Raw genomic sequence first — 19,861 nt, forward strand, 5'->3', positions numbered from 1 at the left:
TGGTATTAGAATTTATGCTGCTCTTTTTCTAAATAGGCATTTACAGACATTGTGCTAGCAGCTGAAGGGCGATCATTAGCAGCTCCTGCAACATGATTCACAGTCTTTTAAGTTTTCCTTTTTTGCACATTTTTTTTTTTTTTAGTAGCCTGCCGGTAACCACGTGAGCTAGCAGACTGAAATCTGTACAAAGAGAACATAGGTCTTGGTCCACCTTCCCCACAGTCTGGCACAAAATCCTGCATGCAGTACCAGCACCCTAACACCATTCTTACTGAATTCACACTACACAGCCCAAAGTAAAAGAATAGTCCCCACTTTGGGTCCTTCACAAGTTCTTGGCACCACTCTATATCAACACATTGGATTTTCAGCTATCATCAGCAAATGCTTAAAACCCAACTTAACAGCATGAATATCTGGAGAAATTAAATTCAGTCACTTTGTCTAAATAGTGAACAAGTGCAAGCATTTCTTCTGCTTCTCCTTCCTTCCTGCCTTTTGGGAGAAGGCAGCCTAAATTCACAAAAGGGGAAAAACAAAACAAAAAAAAAAACCAAAAGAAAACAACAACAACAAAAAAAAATAAAAAAAAAGAGAGAGAGGGAAGAGTTAGCCCTGCTAGGTGTTCTCATTACCACTTCCCCTCCCTCTCTGATTCTACCACCAAGCTCGCAGTTCAGCAGAAGTCCATAGCAATATTAACTTCATTACAACAGTGCCAAACACATTCTGGTAATGAATACCTATTTCCAGTAAATTTGCATAACGGTCTTGTTTTGGTACTGGCAAAATAGGTGTTTAGCTAGAAGATGTTATTATTAGACAATAAGTTTATTTCAAAGAATTGAAGAACAGGAGGGGGGGTTACTCACACAGACAGGACTGAGAGTGAAGAGAAAACCTTTCACCTGCAGACCCCCTAGGAAAGTGCCTTCAGAGAGGAAGGGTCACCTTGGAAGTAGAGTCCACTCCTGTTTCCTCTCTGATCAATTCCCAGGGGTGTGAAATTTTCCTCAGTGCTGCCTGTTGCTTCAGAAATCCTGACTACAAGAGCACCACGGGGCAATGCTGAGAAATACCCAAGATGAGAACATAGCTGCTGCTCAGATGGACCTCTTGACCTCTGCTGGCTTTCCTGATGAATTCCCTTCAAAATGCTCAAGTTCATCAATTTCCAGGTACTTCTGGATTTAACCAAAAGCCCAATAATCAAGCAAGACACACACACACCGGAACAGCTTATTGAAAATAAATAAACAAAACATTTGGCAGCATTTCTACCTATTTTCTCACCCACTAATACTCTGTCTGCTTCTCCTAACTACTTGATGCAGTTGCTCTGAGTATTAGTGTCAGGGCACCTTTGACAGCTGAAATAAACTTTGCTATCATAATTTTATCTGAACTGCCTTCCCCCCTTGGACTTAAGGAGTTGGGTAATTCACATGTATACAGCGTTGGAGTAGTCTTTTGACAACCCCATTTATCATCACTGTTAAAAGCTAGGAAAGACAACAGGCAGAGATTTAAAAAAAAATACTGTTTTACTGAAACATTCAAGTTATATGTTAATTTCACGGTCTGCTTTTTTGGACCCTTTAGAATGGTCAAGCCAGAAACACTTCAGACTGTGAGGCAACCAAAGAACATGATGCCATCACATTACAGCCTCAGACATTTCTACACAGATAAAAACCTTTCACAAGCCTTTCAGAAGCCAGCATCACTAACAATGTTATTTACCTGGTCAATGAGATTCCTGTTACTAAAATTTTGGGATCTGATAGGACTTTCCTCCAAGTTATTTGTTGTTCAGAAACTTTCGTGAACCAAAAGTGGATAGGTTTATAGGAAAGTTTAACAAAGGTCAGCTGCAGTACTACAACTGCTAAGGCACTAATAGTATCTCATTCCGAGGTTATTACTCTGAATTATTAATTACACAGTAACATCCAAAAGAATTACTTAGTGAAACAAAACAAGGGAGTACGCAAACTGCAGTCACGGCTAGGTAGATGATGTGGGGGAGCAGGAGTCTCCTGGTGATGGACCAGATGCTGGAACACCTTCTTGGTGTAAGACTTGTCATTTGAGGCATGTGGGCATTGACTGAGCAAAACTTGGCAAAATGCAGCTTAAAGAGCTGCATTAGCTGTTGTCTGGCACAAGATACCCCTAGATTACAAGGTGGGGCTGGTTAAGATAAAATCATTCAGTTTCATGGTTTTCCATCAGGCTTATCTTCATGCTATTGGACACAAATCATGAAGAGCTAAGGTATTGGTTGTGTGTATCTATGAAAATAACAGTTATTGCAGTTTCTGTAGTGCTTTGAGGAATTTACGAAATTTCTGGCAAATTGTGGGAATATTAAGTTTTTAAGTAAGTTAAGGTATAAGGGTTAGGTGTTTTTCCTCAAACCTTTACCCACTCTCCCAACAAATCAGGAAAATGTGTCACAGCTTCAAAGAATCAGAGTAGGTCCCTTATTTACACAGAAATCTGGCACCTCCTGGCACTTCTGATACAGTTTGCAGTATAGTTCTCTAGGTGACACACGTGTCAATTTGATTTCTCCAGTTAAGGGATGGGAGGAGATTCTTAGAAGTGTCTGACCTTCCTGACACTCATCTAAATTGAAAACTCAAAATGCTCTGAGATTCACTAGCGGCTCATCCTAATCAATTAGTCCTCTGCCAAGTTGTTAACCGCATGAAACAGCCTGTGACCCAGAAGGAGCATGCCCACAGACACACCACAATGCTCTTATGATTTGAAAAATTCCTCTTCTGTGGTTTGGCCATATATAGGAGTGGAAACTGGCTGAAGCAGCTTTTTAGGACATGGAGTCAGGATTCCTGGTTTCTTTCCCTGGATTGAGGACCATGTGACCTACAGCAAATCACAAGCATCACTTTTTCCTCAGATTTTTGGCTAGGTTTAGATGCTGACCTTGACTGATACTGGAGTGTTAAGTTCTCCAAAGATGCTGAAGTTTTTCAGCTCTCATTGAAATCCGTGAGGGTCCAGGATACTTGTAACTCAAAAATATATAAACTTTTTATCTCACCTGGACTACTCAAAAATAAGGTTACTGAAATTCCTTCAATTTTTTAAATATATAGGTATATATATATACTTACGCCTTTATGGGATCACAGCCTCATTTGCCTCCTGAGCAAAATTCAGTAAAGACTTCCTCACCTCACCACATGGTGTGGCTAAGCTGATTCATATGCCAGAATTCATATACAGATGGAAGACACTAGAGGCTACACAAGACTTTTATCACTGCTTTGCTTGTTTTCCCAAGAGCCAAGGGTCCGTGCACAGCCCTGCTGCTTCTGGCACCACACAGTCCCTGCTGTCTGGATCCAGTAAGAAGCTGCTGAAAGCCTCTCTGCAAAGTGAGAAAGATGGTTTTATGCTGACACTGGATTAGTCCGAGATGAACCGCTGAGCACAGTGCAGCAGAGGATAAAGCTCTTACGTCTGCACCTGTAGATTAGGCCTGGTAGCATATTGCAAACCAGGGAAAGGAAAGGGACATGCAACATAAAAGGTGCACCTAGAGCCCCATGCCTCCTGCAGAACTCTGCCTCTCCCACAGCCAAATGCCAGGGTAGGTGACACTGCAGATGCTGCCCAGGTAAGGGAACTGGATGGATGAAAGTGTGTCTTGCATGCAGGTACAGCAGCAAAACTAGCAACAATAAAGAATTTTAAAAAATCACAACTTGTAACTCAGGAGAAAATATCTAGTGGGTGATCCAATCCAAACTTTATCAGTGGTGTAACTTTATATGTGGTACACATGGAGAGGTGCCATTGCTGCATTGGCTGGCCTTACAGGATCCTTTCCCTACTCCTGAACATGAAAGCAACTATGGATTTTTAGGCTTAGAATGGCTGCTTAGAATGACATCTCTTGCCGAGTCCCTTTTGCCATTCTTTTCTGATCTTAGAGACTCCCACATCTCAGTTTATTTACCTGTGAGTAATGCAATCATTCCAAGCCCATGCTGGTAAATCCTTACTATCCTATCTGTAGCTTAGAGAAGGCCCTGATCCACAAGGTCAACACACAGATTTATAGGATTATGGCAATCTAGTCTGATCTGCTTTATAAATTGAGTTCCTATAAGAATAAGACATTCTGTACTTAGAGGAAGAGTCTATGTTGACTTTTTCACTCTACAGGTCTGAATTTATGTATTTCAGCACAGGGATCCTTAATAAATCACAGTGTCTATGTATGTGTGAAGACACAAGCACGTGAAAGAAAAGGCAGAGCCCTGCTCTAATGCTGTATAGTGCTGGGATGTGAAGGACCCTTGAAAAAGAATGGAACTAGAAAGAAAATTAAATAGAAATGAAAAGGCAACACTTCCATGTTTTGATGGCACACTGATAGCTACCTTAATGTGAAACCCCATTATTCTGATAAGAATTAGGGCTCTGCAACCACATAGCATTCTACCTCCTGATGGCATTCCTCTTCTTGCACTGGCATAACATCAGGGTTGCAGTCATAAGCCATATCCCATGTTTACTTTCCTGCTTCTTTGACTTGTTTCAAATCTTTGATTCTTTCTCCTCCTTCCCTTTTTCTTCACCTCTTCCAACGTATCTTCAGAGATACAAAGAAACAAAACAAAATAAACAACTATCTGTGGGCATACAGTTGCCATATTTGCTCCCAACTGATGCATGCATTCCAGCATATGCAGAGGTTGGAGTGAGTATTATAACAGAAGGCCAGGGGATTTTAATAGTGACTGGTAGCTTAGGGCATATTCGTGACTAATATCTAAACATACATAATGAGAAATTAAAACCTGGTCTCTCAAAAGAAGGTGAGAGCTCCCAAAACAAAGATATCCAGACTCCTGATCAGGTCCAAGATTCTTGGTCCACAGGCCAATTTAAATTTGGTCAACACTTGGCAAGCCCCAGGAATTGGCATATAATATGGTGTTTGGGGTGGGGTTTTGGTGTTTTGGTTTTGTTTGGTTTTTTTTTTTGGGGGGGGGGGGGGGTAAAGGGGTTTGTTGGGGATTTTTTTTTTAATGCATTTTGTTGATTTCTTCTTTTCCCCTCAACTCCCCCCCCCAGCTATAGATGCCTTGCAAGCACTGTGAGGATGGTTCTCTATACATTGGTCTCTCATTCCTAGACCCTCATAAACCAAAGGGCAGGAAGAACTGGTGTCTACTTTTTCTTTTTCAGAGGCCATTATCTCTGACAACATCCTTGGCTGGTTTGCCTTCTTGCACATCCAGATGTTTCTCTCTCATCTTCACTTAAGGGATATATTAGCATTAGATAATGATTTTAAACTATTTCCCCTTCAAGGAGCTGATATAAGTACCAGCATCCCCTAGGTGGATTCTTCTATCATTACAGAGTTGTGAAAGTTTAGAGCTGTAGTTTTTCCAGGGATAGTATCAACTCTTATGGCCAATCCCATCAACCCCCCTCAATGAACACAGGGAGGAACACGACCTTTCAGTCCCTGTTCTCTAATAATGGAGAACCACCACTGCCTAAATACATTCAGGGTGGATTTCATTCTTTTTTCCCAGCTGGAGGTCTGAGCCACTGCTAGAGGCATGGTACTAGCTTTGATGGGAGTACTTTTTGACCTGATCTAACATATTATATGCTTTTAAAAATATACGTGCCTCACCTTATTTTCTTCATTTCTCTTTCCTGTTTTTATCCTAATGGTAGTATTACAAAGAATTCCTTGTGAGAGTTTAATGCCATATATACAGCCAGTTGTCCTGTATTATTTAACTCAGTGATCTGTTTTGAAGTTTAAGACCCAATTCTAAAGTACTAATCTGGATACAAATCTTTATTTGTGCCTGATTTTTTATTTCTCTTTTTTTTGTGTAACTCTATAATTACAGTAGCTTCATAATTGGTACTAGTTATAATTGCTTAAAAATTCTGTGTTCGTCAATTTTCTGAGGAATTTGCAGAAAATCCATCATTCATACCAATTGTAAAAGCCGCATTTCTGTTGTCACATGGAAATAAAACCAGAGCCTCTCAGAGAAGAATCATGTCCAGAGCTTATGTACCAGTCTACCCAAAACACAGCTGCATTGTACAAACAGCAATCCATTCACACCCTTGGGAAAATCAGATCACGAATAAAACTGTCACAACAGACCAAAATCTACATCTGAATGACATACGTCCCAGTGAAACAAACAATAACAATCATCGTCACCATTATTATTAATAGGCATTGCCTGACAGATTCTTTGCAAACCAAGTCAGATGTTTCTCTTTTAACTCACTCCTTCTGCAAATGGTCCTGATGAAATCCCCTTGACAATCCTAATGTGCATAAGACATTGATGGAAGATACTGAGTTATGAGCCTCTGTATGCTAAACCAGCTATCTGGAAAATGTATCCTGGGGACAGTAACAATTTGAAATGCACTGCGAGATCCTTTATCATAAACTTCCTGCCTGCAGGTTCATTCCACATATCATATAAGGACATAAAAGCGAAGTACAGGGATGGGCAAGAGAATGGCCAGTAGCTGAACCAAAGAGGAAACAGCAAATCCTTTAGTCTGACTGTGGGAATCAGTGGTGAGAGAATGGCAAGCTAGCTCCTTGTGACCCAAATGCTTTTCTCATCAAGGGTAATGGAAGTGAACACTTTTACTTTGGTACAGTAGACTTTTTCTTCATGAGAATGTGGAAAATTGTAAACTTCAGTTGGGACCACTTAGGGTAAAAATAGGGCAGACCCACCTATTACATTTGAACCGAGTACAAACCAGGAACATGGCGAAGGCAAAAGACATAGCAAACCACTATATTTGGCATAAAGGATGGTTAGTGGCTAGGGTTTAGCCTGGGTCAGGAAGCAGGAGAAACCAAGGAAATTCCAGTTTGAAGATTAAGATGGAAATAGGGTCAAAAAAGCAAGGAACATGGGAATCCCTGTAAAAGCGAGGGAAAGAAATTTGAAGGGCTGGAGCAAGGCCAGTGCATGGTCACAGAAGCACAAAGCTGTGCAGAGATTTGGAGATAAGGACCAGTAGTAAAGTTGAGGAGGACGGGGGAACACCATGTACTGGCACAGCACAGGCATAAATATGACTATGATGTGAAAATTGGGCAAAGGTGAAGCACTCAGGAGAGGGAATCAGGGCTAGAAAGTAGCAAAATAAGATCCACATCACAGGCTAGGTAGCCAAAGACAACACGTGGGATCCTCCCCTACTGCTCAGACTTGGAGGCCAGCCCTGCTACTGGACTGATAATGGACTAGCTGAGGGCACAGCCTCCCAGAAGACTGACTGCAGTCAAACCATTCATGAAGACTTGATTGCCAAGGCAGAGCTGTATGAAAATGAAGGCAATCAAATCCTGGCTTTCCAAATTATTGAGCCTGGTAATACCATGGTGACACTCCATCATGCAAATAAAAAACCAAGGTTTGGATAATCAGCCTTTGGGCCACCTGTAATTTGATGAGATTGTGACTAGGAATGTCTCCACTTCAAAAGGCATGGGTGCTCTGTTCATGCAAGCATGCAAACCTCAGATTTCTGTCCCAAAATCTTGGGAATACAAAATCAAATAAGAATTCTACAAAACCAGAAGTCTTCTTAATGCTTTTAAATCTTTCCTGCTTCTACCTAGACTATGAAAGTTGCAGATGCTTTGCTTTCTCCTAATGCTGCATCAGAATCCAGACATGCAACTGAAGGGACAGAGACTTTAAAAAAAAAAAAAAAAAAAAATCACATCACATAAACACATCAATAAAATGCCTGAGTCCGGATTTAAATTCTCTGGGAGTCAGTGAGTGCTTCAGTCTGGATCCCTAGCTTACATGCATCTCTACATTTCAGAGGAATTGCTTGGCAGTAATCTGACTCAAGGAACTCCAGTTGCAATAAATTTAGTGCACAACATGTTTTGGATGCTTTGAACATTACCTTTTAACATTTAAAATACTACTGTAAACATATTTCTACTTGTGGCCAGAGAAATACAGCCTTCTCTCTTCTCTTTTTACAGCACCTTGCAGCACAATTGTTTTTGTCATTGAACTATGTAAAACCTAAGAATCAAGGGAAGTAGAAATCTCTGTTTTTAAAACAAATGCTTCAGTAGCCTCTTGTAATGACTTCCTGAAGCTTGGTCTTTACATGTTCATCTTAGCTATCCTGGTGAAAAGCACTGTAAAGAAAGTGTATAGATAATCAGCTGTAAGAGGGGAATGGTCTCAGTCACTGCTAATGACACACTACTTAACTCCTAAGTGGTGATTTTAATTTTTTAATTCCACACTTCTTGACAAAAGAAGGAAGTCAGGTTCATCAGTGCCTTTTCTCCTATAATTGGTTTCTTTTGAAGAAGAAAGGGAAATAGGGTCTTCATTCAAGGAAAGAGTGTGTTTGGGAGATTATTTTTTTCTTTCTCCAAAGTTTCCTTTTCTTGCAAAAATTTTTATTGAGAACAAGAACCTAATGGTTTTGAAAAAAGTTATGAGTGGCAAATATCTTTCCCACTTTTCACATGTAAGTACCCTATGGCTTTTCAGGCAGTAAACATCCTCCCTTATGAGCTGCATTTGCCACCTGGCTCTTTTGCCCTTTGACAAGGACATCAGTGACGAGCTATAACATGTCTGCAAGGTGAAGGACTGGTAGTTGGAAGGTGAGTCTCACAGAGGGTGTTAGCACAGAGCGGGTTGGCAACATGAACAACTTAAGCACCTCCAAAGAGACACGGAGCAAGAATTCTGAATTTAAATGTTTGTTTCAGACAAAGCTTTTTAGCTGAAATTTTGCATGCTTACTTTTTGAGGTCAAAAGGATTTTATACTTTCCAAGAAAAGAAGACTCCAACTTTTTTCCTGACAATATCTCATAATTACCTTTTGCTTGCTCAGGTAAAACTGAAACACAGGTAAGTGTAATGATGTGCCTACTGGCACATCCTGATTCACTGTCAGTGTAGAAAGGTAGCTTGTGAGCCTGACTGCCAGTGAAGTGCTGCAATGGAAGCCCTAGTACAGATACAGTCAGAATAAGATAAGGTGATTTATGGGGGTGTAACTTATTTCTCCTGCTGAACTGGAATAAGATATACTGACATAAGCACTTTTACATTGGTAATAACTGCATTCATGCTACAGTAGTTTGCCAGTTTAATGATATCAGCACAGTTAAAAAGCAAAATCTCCTGGTGTCAACAAGACCTAATCCACATATGTAGAGTAGCCATGTTTTCAACAGAAACTGGGAGAGGGAAAAAAAAAAAAAAAATTGCTGAAAAAACCCCAAGTAATTTATATGGATAGTCCACTCATTCTTTCTCCTCCATTTTCCCCATTGGCCTCACCCCTAGACAGTAAGTTCAAGTAAGGTTGCACCAATTTTTTACTGACAATACATTCACCCAGGTTTTGGGTGCAGCTTTAAAAGCAGTAAATGAAATAATTAATGCCTGCTGTTGAAATATGCTTGAAATCCCATTCTAATTGTCCTTTTGTTTCTTAACATGACTGTCACTCTAAAATTGAGATAGTTTGGCACCAGTTTATACACACATGTAAAATTAATTTTGCAGGTAGTATCATGACAATGGAGTTGTACAGTGCCACAAGATGCTGGTCACCTCTACTCAAGGAGAGACAAGTTGGATCGTCTTCAAAGCAGAGACCTTGTTTCTGTTAACACTCCTTTACTGAGATATAATTCCCCATGTGCCAGGAGACTCATGTGAATCTTTTTTATATATATCTAATACATCACAGCTTGTTACCTCATTTGAAAATGAAGGGTGTCCAGGATGTTTTGACGATGCATGAATACTATGTTTCCATCAAGGGCAGGAGTACATGTCACAATACAGCTTGGACTTGTACAGCAGATGGGCCTGAACAGACTGAGATCCTGTAGGTTAGCAAAACTCAAGATGACTGTGGTGTACAATGACTGCTTTAGGTCATAACCCATCTTTGTACATTGTCCTGATTTATTCTTACCCTGATGTAAACAGGTCACAAACCTTATAGTAAATCTTCACTTTGACTTAGACTGGAGGTGTTCTATAGCTTCTGGCCTGTAGGATGTCATGTGTGATAAAACCTTCCAGGGTTGATTTTGGGGGAGGGAGGGGGGTTGTTTGCTTTGGGTTTTTGGGGGTTTTGGTTTGGTTTGTTTGTTTGTTCTTTTTACCTTCTTCAATAAATTTGGTAAGCTGCCCACAAGTCTAACGAGATGGAAACATTTCCTTTTCAGTATAATATGTACCATAGCTTTTGCTTGCTTTCTCTTTAACCCTGTATGTACTGATGGGCACAGAGATAGAAAGTTCCAGACAAGCTGAATTATTTAAGAGTTATTGAAAGGGGCTCAAAGCAGAACAGACATATGTAGTCTTCTGTGCAGTCCAGGGCTCAGCAACACAGGATCATTCCCCACAATGTATATGTTCTCATCTTTACCAAACTTTTTATAAGACAAAGCCTTTCTCTCATTTGTATCAGGATGACATTGAACCATTAGGAACCGATGTCATGAATTACAGAGGAGACACTGATTTGCAGTGGAACTTCAGAATAGCTGGCAAAGTCTTAGTGCTGAATGACAACCACTGTGTGGAGGTACAGTACCACTGGCAGCATTATGCTTTAGAGACAACATTATTTCAAAATGCACAGTGTCTGCTCTTGTGGAACCTAATGGTCCCAGGGCACTACTGCATAACCATGATGCCTTGGCCAACATCCCCCTTGCCAATAAAACAGCTTTTATACATCCCCAGCTATGTATGAACCACTGTAGAGTACATCAGAGCAGTTGCTTTTGCCTGCACAGTCCCTGCAGGATTCTGCTTTCTCCTACCCTGCTTCAAAGCAAAAGCAGTCTCAGGGAAGCTGATAGAGATAGAGAAAATCCTGGTGTAAGCTGCATCCTGTCCTCCCCTGGGATGTAACCTGCTAATTTGAAAAGGGCTTTAGGGAATCCTTTCTGCAAGAAGGACCTGGTGTAAAAACCTAATCTATTTCTTTCTATAATTTAGTGTATTGAATTCTCTACTTTCAAACGCCAAGGACATTCTTTGTAGAAGACATACTCCTTTGTAGCAAATTCAATACGGTAACAAAATTTTAAGACTTAAGAAAGCCCTAACAGTTTAGGCTCAAACAGTTTAGGTTCAAAACCACAGGTGCTGCATGAAGGATAAAACAGCTTTTGTGGTTCCTGTTAGCTCCTGTAGATGAAGAACTAGTGCTACCAGTTTCAAGGTTCTTTTTTTTTACCAGCATTTGTTGCCCTCAAGTAAGATTTCTCAGCTAGATTTCCAATCCCAAATTCTACACAGTGCCATATTCATTTGTCACATTTACTGCAGCACAAGAAATATGACCAGGTTGGTTAAGAGCAACACAAACCAATTGGTTGATTTACCTGGCTTAACTGCCTTTGAGCATTTGGTAGGACAAGTGCAAACACTGTGGACAGCAAGGGGAAAACAAAGCATCTGCTTAAATCAAGGAAGAACCTTGCAGCCGAATGCTGCAGTAAAACCAAACAATTTATATTTCTAATGGCTCCCAGAACCCTTCTCTCCTTTTGGTGGGTTGTATTTACTGACCTCTGTTATGTAGCTTAGGTTCAAAAACATCCCACAGAGGCTTGTCTTAGCTGATAAATCTCCTTGAGAGAAGCCAAATATCTTTCACCAAGTAATTTAAAATACATTATCAGGGTTATTCACTGCTAATGCAGGACTGTGATCTTGGTTTAGGGTTATTTTGCTGCATTCTCTGCAGCAATCAGCTTTTTCGTGTAGCTTGGACATAGACATTTTCCTCCACATAATTTTCTTTAGGGAATGCCAAACAACTAGTTCATATCAGCACTCACTTTTTAAGAGAAGTCCATCACATTGCAGACGTAAGCCACCTAAACCAGAAAAATACTTGGGCACTGTTGTCAAGAACAGTGTTTTCTCAGTCTGGTTATCACATCAGAGTTGTATACCTTGGACAATGCTTGGAAAACCTTTTCCAAATGAAGTTATAAACAAACCAAACTCCTAAATTTGAGGCTTACCAACAGCCAGTCTTCCCCAAAACCCCAGAAAACATTCATTCATTGTCACTGCAGGTAGTCTACGCATCAAGTGATCTATAATAAATATTACCAGTATCATTCCTGTTTCTATCACAGTAATCAAGGTCACAGTCTGCAATACATTGTGTGAAGGATGACACCAGCAGTGCCCCTATTGTCAGGAAAATGTTGATCTACTCTCACAGATACATCCTCCCAGGAGTCACACTGCTTGCTCAGCAGCCTGCTCATCAAGCCTGTGCACTGCAGTTTGCTGGAGGCAGAGAGCCTGGAGAAATCTAGCACCAAGCCTGTGTACTTAGGCAACCTTAGATCAGCCTGTGTCCTGCCTGCTTAAATCAGCAATAGCCCAATCCAAAGATTTTTTAATTTTATTTTATTTTTTTAAAATCTTAGGAACCACATTAATGAGCCATAATAGGGATCGAAAACCCTAAGGCAGCTGACCCTCAGTATATTTAATGCCAGCTCTCATGCTCACTCTCTCTTTGCAGTGATAGTGTATTCAAAGTGCTTGCCACCAACATTTGAGCAGAAGAGACTAGAGGAGGATTTTGCATACAGGCAAGGAAGTGTTTGTTAAGTCCACAGTAGTTTTCCTGTTACTGTCAAAGAAATTCTCAGATGATTCAATTTGGACATTTGAAGGAAAGATGTGCTTTTTTTTTTTTAAGCTAAGTAGTCTTCTCAGTAGTATGAATGCACCTGTAGTGGGACAATCCATGATAAAAGGTTTAATCACAGAGGCCAGGCATTCACAGTTGGATTTCAATTAAAATGTGTGTTATTTATACCTTTTAATTCCTTGCCTCCAGCCATATGCACTGACTACTTGTTCATTGATGTAATAAAAGAAGGTGCACATAAAAAGGGATATGGATGAGAACAAGCTAGTTATTAACTATGGGATTTTTCATTGCATAGTTTCACAACAATCTGCATTAACTCAAGTTCACTCGTCCCTCCTCATCCAGTCCATTCCCCTTCATTTCTGTAAGTAACTGACAACTTATTAACACCTCATTTGTAAACACTGACAACCATATAGTGTTAAGACTCCACTCTGCCTGAGAAACTGTGTGTCTTGTGGCTGTTGCTATTGTTTATATGAAGTTGGCACCTGGGGCTTGCAGCCAGGGATGAGGCCCTGGTTAGTGATGATGGGAATGAATATGCCTTCTCCATTCCCCCCTCCAAACACTGGGTGAGCCACCTGTGGTGGAGCTTTTTGGTCAAAGAGAGATCAGGCAAGAATGAGAAATAGGAGATTCTGGAAACACTGGAGAAGCCAAAATAGTGCTCCATTTTCACCTGATTTTAGGATATGCCAGCTTGGATCCTTTTGCTTGTTCTGCTCCTGATCACCACTGACATATCAGTGTTTCCTGGCTTCAAAAAGGATTTGAGTGGTTGCAGGATAAAGCAACATTGATCCTTAGGGACCAGAAAAGAATTACACTGTGGGTTCATATTCCCTGCTCCACTCAGATCCTGATGTCCTCATTCAGACACAGAACTGTCACCACATTTAGTTTCGGAGAAATCAAGTTAATCTCTGCTCAAAATGGTGATACAATGCTGGGCCTACAATTTTAATGAAGGGACCCCTGAATTTTTACTCAACCAAAAAACACTACAAGCTAGTATGGAATTTTATTTCAGGAAGTCTGAAACAAGATCTTTGTAATTCAGGAGTCTGAATATCAACTCCACCACTACCCCACCACCCCCCACCCCCCCCCAAAAAAAAAAAAAAAAGAGAGAGAGAGAAAAAAAAAAAGTTTTGAATTGAGCTAACAGACAGACAGAAAATTCAAAGCTGATATCATGCCAAGATGCTTTATGATTTGCTTTCTGTTTTTTGAGCTGTGGGGAATGAGATCAAATGCCTAAGCTTCCATTCACAACTATAAAAGGTTAAAAAATATTTTTTTTAATGGCAAATGAGATTCTAGCCTAGTCTATTGTCTTCTGGGGCTGGGAGAAAAGTAAATAGTTCAATATATATTTGTGACAGTGGAATACAGTCCAGAAAGAGTTCAGCCTTTCAATGGAAGCATATCAGCAAACAGGTTGGCCAGGTAACACTAAAAATAAAAAGATGCAGATTGTGGTGGGGTTCAGCCCACCTGCTTTTAGATCTGGCTTTCAGGTGGAGTAAGCATTTATAAGGAATACAATAAGTATGTACAAAGCAGTGTGTGTTAAAAGGATGAAACAACAATAAGGTGGCAATAATAAGCTGATAATCACAGTTTTGGAAGCAACAACTAAAGACACTGTTCTCAAGCTCATCCTTTCCTGATGTAACACAACATGAGAAGTAGTGGGGGTATGCTCAGGTCAAGAGGCTGTCCAGAGAAGGACAGCATCTTGAACAGGTTTCCTAGTAAATCCAATGATTTTTCAGCTAAATTAATGTTTATGTAACAGGGAAGATTTCCACTCACCACAGCTCAGAACCCCAAGGAAGATCTAGGCTTACATGTGTAAGACCAATTACAAGGTAGTAAAGTCTTTAAGGCTTTCTGCATAGAACTGCAGGTAAGCATATACCTTGGCAAACCTTGTGGTCAAATTGATTTTGGAAAAAAGGTAAAGAAGCAAACACTTTTCTTCACCCCAAGCAGAAAAAAGAACTTGTACACCTTTATCCACCCTCAGAGCTGGGTATTTCTCATAACAAACCCCCCCTCCAAGTTACCGTGGTTTGAAAACCAAAAGGAAAGTCTCTGTGGAAACTGAATATTGTCCCTATCTTGAATTTTACAAGGAAAAGCACTGATCTAGTTTCATGGGGTATTTAGCTTTCAAATGAGATTAGTGTCTTATTTACATTGAGGCTCCTACTGGAAGCCAGTATATTGTGAAAAGTCTTTAGGATCAGTCTCATAGTTCATAGAATTTGATATTCTGTTTGAAAGCCCTTCCCCCAGGAGTTGCAATATATGTTATATACCAGGATAATAATATGTTCTGAAACTCTTGGACAAGGTCATGGCACAACCCCCAAAGGTTTATTATTGTCTTTTGTCTGTCCCACAAAGCATGATTGAATATTCTTGAGGAAGCACGGGTCTGAATCATATCTCTCTCTCTGGTGGCCCCTGACTAGCTATTTTACTATTGGTGAAATCACTTTCATTCACACTTCTGAGAGTGAAATGATCCTTGACCTTGAACTGGGTTTGTGCATCCCAGGAAGTAAGATAGCAATCCACAGTGTAAATACAACTTGGGATTTGTAATTCAAGTCCACTCCCACATGGGAGCAGAAGGACACGTACTCCTGTCTGACAACTTTCTGAACTGACACTCTGAAGTTTCAGGTTCTGATCCTCCTTTGCTTAACACCACCAGTGCAAATTAATGCAAAAGGGCTGTTGCCAAATCAACATCATAGCATTTTAAATTCTGCTTTGCAGATTGATAAATGATGAGAAGTAAAACAGTGGAGAATTAAAGCCTGATTCTGTGCAGAAAAGCAGGCAAGTGTTTATTGACTTCTAACCCAAGCATGCATATATATATATACACACACACACGAAATTACAATTTCCCCCCCCTTTGATTATGATATGCAAAGTTATTTCATTGGCTTAGAAATGTTTTCCTTCTCCAGCTCACTGCAAAAAACATACAGTGGGAAACCCTCATGAACTTTTGGAGGCTTCAGATAATGACAATTTAAAGAATTCATGTTTGCCTGCATTTTAATAATATTAGGGATATCTCACAGATAATTGTTTATTTCTTAACAGCCATTGCAATATAAATCTATTTTTCATAAAAAAAATGTCAATTTAAGCTTAGAAAATTCAGCTTTTGTTTGTCTAATAATCAAATGTTCTGTTCTTGATGCCTATCTTCAAAGTCATAAAATTAGCAATTATATTCTTTGCCCTTTAACACAATACATATTCATTTTGGCATGAATCCTCATTGAGGCGTCTTTAGCTAAATCTATAGGAGGAGACCACAAGAAGGATTCAGTCATCTTTTCCATATTCTATGCATACTTTGTCCCCAGGTAATGAAAGTAAGAATCCAAGATTTCACCTAAAGGATATCCCTAAAGCTCAGGGAGTAATAAGACCCTTTTCATTCAAGGAAAAAGCCTGTGGCTTTGAATCACCTTGCAGCAAGAATCTTCAGCAGGGAAGTCCTTGTTCTATTCACTTTCCAAGGCAACTCATCACAACTCTCATGGCAGAAGCAGTTCTACTAGGAGTCCCTTCAGTTGCCAGCTCTTGGGAAGGCAGCACTGACAATATTCATGGTGTAACTACAATGGGACTCCAGGCTAGTTTTGTTTACTACATGAACAAGTGGGTGCTGCTGTTTGCCATTATTTTTCATGCAGCTTACCCTATAAGCAGTTGCAGTTTCAGTCCCCAGTATGCCTCTTTTCCACAATCCACCCACCACCTTCTCAGGTTAGCGTCATGGTCCTTGATGGAAAATTCTACAGAGGATTTGTAGCACTTACAGACTGTAGGAAAAGATCATATTTTGGCTCTTGACAAAGGATGCTCCCTTTATTTAGGATCAACATATTCCTTTTGGTCTCATGATTCATCCTATGTTAGGACATCACAATAGACTACTATGAAAATGTAAGCTCAAGAACCTTCTACCCAGGTTCTAGATTTCTGCCTGAGACAACGTGTCATGGACGTGCATTCCTAATATGCCTGACAGTGCTCTGATTGAGGTTGCTGTTGACCACAGGCCTTGAAAACCCAAGTCAACAGATGCTTCTCCAAATTAAATCCACAAGCCTTTGGAGATTCTTCAAACTGAGTCTCTACCAACAGCATATTTTAGCAAACCTGCTATCTGCACATTAATCCCGTATCTGTTTCCAGAACCAAAGCTAAAGCAGACAATTCAAGGAGCTTCAAACTGCTTAGATTAACTTTTACACTGGACTTGGCAACAGCAACTGTGTCATTTTTTGAAGAACAAGCAGTAGAGCAGTATTCTTGGCTGGCATACGCCTCAGTCTACATACCTGACAAATGCAACGATAAATAGGGGGAAGAGGGTTGCAAAGGTTTAGGCATAAGACTCTCTTTATTCTTTGTTTTCTTTTTGCTTGTCTCCAAGAATCCGACTGCAAAAGGACTGGAATAAACGCTTGCCCATCAGGTAAATGGGAAAGGACAGTATAGCCCATAGGGACTCACAGCTGCCTGTGGAGCTACTATATTGTTGCAGGTATAGAATATAATGTTATTTTCATTATGAGAAGAAAACCTAGAGCAATATCAAACTGTTTGCAGAGCATTATGTCAGTTTACCTTTTAGTTTAGAGGGATGGCCAATGACATTATTATGAATGCAATGCACAAGTTTCATGCTGATTTTTTCCACACTCTTAAGTAGCAGCAGCATGTCATTTTTGATGGACTTCGTCTTTAATAAATGTAGAATAAAACATCTCAATGAGAGACAGGGGAGATGGGAGGGAGGGAGCCATCTCAAGCTTTCGTAGGCTCAGGTGGTCTACTACTTCCTTATTTCAGAGAGCACATCCTTTATCAGGACACACACCATGACCAGTACGTCTGGTAGTAAGGAGTCTAGAACAGTGTTTGCATCAGCTTGGCCATACAGGTCAGCAATTTCCCTGACCTGGCTATTTCTATTTAGGAGAGATCAGGCAAGTAAGGTGACATGCTAAAATCACTTTGCCCAAAAGCAGTGATGGTCTAAATGGATTTCTCTCTCTGCCTCGGGTTTTTTAGAGCACACACATACAGGAAATTTTGACTTCTCTGTATCACACTCCTAGGGTTTTACTCTGAGGTGGCTTTCAAGAAGAAGAATACAACATGCAGAAGTGTTTCTCAAGGATACTAGGTCTTCCAATCTCTTCTCACCCAGTAAAAGCCAGCCAATCATTGCATTTCACCTCCCTATTACTCCTATTTCCAACATATTTATGGGCTATGCTTTAGCTAGAGGGAAGAAGGAACTAAAACCATTCTTGCTTAAATTCTATTTTCCTGTCATGGCATCATATTAAACTTAGCTTTCTGCTCAGACTCTCTTTTTCTCCTAATGAAGTTTCTGATTTTTATGTACATAAAGCTGATGAGAGAACTAGCTGAGGTGAGGAAAAAATAACATATCTTTGCTCTGTTCTTCTTGCATGTACAAACACTGCCCCCCCACGCCACGCCAAAAAAAAAAAAAAAAAAAAATCAATCATGCATATTTCTCCTTACTCAAATATAAGCTCATTACCAACCCTGCCAGCCTGACTAAGGAAACACTTGAGGTAAGGGGACACAACATGTACCATATGGTACACGTCTTGTTGTGGCAGTTTGCAAGCATACAGTACAGATTGTACAATCATCTTTACAGAGCTTAGCCAGAAGAGCGCATTTCTTTTTATTTAACAGCAAATGCAATTGCCACCTAGAAGAAACTGCTTCCTTGGCTTTGAAAACTAAAAACATTCCTGAAATCATTATGAGGTGAGATGAAAACAGGATTAAAGGAAAATAAGTGGCACATACTGCCAGGAGCAATTTCCAGTAAAGTTTGTACCAGGTGCCCTGAGAGGGAGGAGATGGCTGGGGACAGAAATCATGTTCTCCCTTTTTAAAGTCTGCCTTACGCATTGATTTAGAGACTTCTCTAAGTAGAAGCTGTGTAAAGCTAGTGGGATCTACAAAGGTAGGACAGTCAGCTAGATCTGAATGTCAGAAGGAAAAGTCCATGAATTTATGGATCTTTTCAAAAACAGCTATGAGAGAAGAGCCCTGTGCAAATACAGACTTTGTTGCTCACTGAGCAGCATTCAATTAATCATCTGAAGAGGGGAGAGAAATACAATTGTCCTTAATTGTTTTGCTAGGACATTTGTGCATTGCATAATTAGAGCAGTGTGTTTGGCTCCTCAACAACTGGAATCCTTAATTGTCAACAGACACCAAGAGTATTTGCTTCTTTTTGTAGGGTTAGTTGATCTACTATCATGTTCCTCTATCAAAAAAATTCAGAGGTTATGTTAGACTAAAACCTCCTAGCCTTTCTTTCCAGGTACCAAATTCCCTCAGCCACCAACACCTCCTATTTCTACTGACAGCAGCTCTAATTACCCCAAAACAAGTGAAATTATGCCTTATGTTTCCTCTTCCTGAAAGTAAAGTTAAAAAAAAAAGTTGATCCCTCTTACGGATTGATCAAACCACCAGGTCTTTATCAAGTACTCTGACATTCATGCTAAGAGACTTCTGCTAGTAATGTACAACATATCCTCATGAAATATGCGGTGGCTCAGAGCTGAATTCTCAAACTGAGATGCAGATAGGTGCCCTCATCCTCCCCCTCCCTGAAGTAGCCTGAGAGTTGCTTTTATTCTGTTTCTGCTGCTGACTTATATTTTGCTACTTCAAAAAAACAACCATAATGTAGTGGAGGGCTGGATCTTAAAATCATAGACATAAAAAGACGAAAGAGACCATCTTTCTGACAAGTAAGAATAAAGTGCCTTAATAAGAGATTAGTCAGATAAAGAGTTTCTCTCACTTGATGTCAGCCAAAATACCCTGGGTTAACACTTTACAAGAACACAAGAATTTCATATTTTTTAATTAGTCAGCACATGCACTGTTTTCACATAAAATTGAGAATGATCACAATTTTCTGAATTCCAGTCTCAGGTATATTATTTTTCTCCCATTTTTAGTATATTCCTGCTCTGACCCTTCCC

General features: G+C 40.0%; 1 protein-coding gene across 3 annotated transcripts in view; it reads right to left on the reverse strand.

Moving 5' to 3' along the window:
• The window catches only part of LRFN2 (leucine rich repeat and fibronectin type III domain containing 2), a 170,572-nt gene that overhangs the window by 109,554 nt on the left and 41,157 nt on the right, over nucleotides 1-19,861 (reverse strand). Inside the window, exon 1 of one of the 3 annotated variants that reach the window (XM_049833728.1) lies at nucleotides 9,812-9,900. The exons of the other annotated variants lie outside the window; for them this stretch is intronic. The gene's annotated coding sequence lies outside the window, so the exon portion shown is untranslated. Of the gene's footprint in view, nucleotides 1-9,811; nucleotides 9,901-19,861 lie in introns of those variants that run through there. 3 annotated transcript variants of the gene reach the window in all.

This window comes from Accipiter gentilis, chromosome 30 (genome assembly GCF_929443795.1).
Source record: "Accipiter gentilis chromosome 30, bAccGen1.1, whole genome shotgun sequence".
Taxonomy (NCBI): Eukaryota; Metazoa; Chordata; class Aves; order Accipitriformes; family Accipitridae; genus Astur; species Astur gentilis.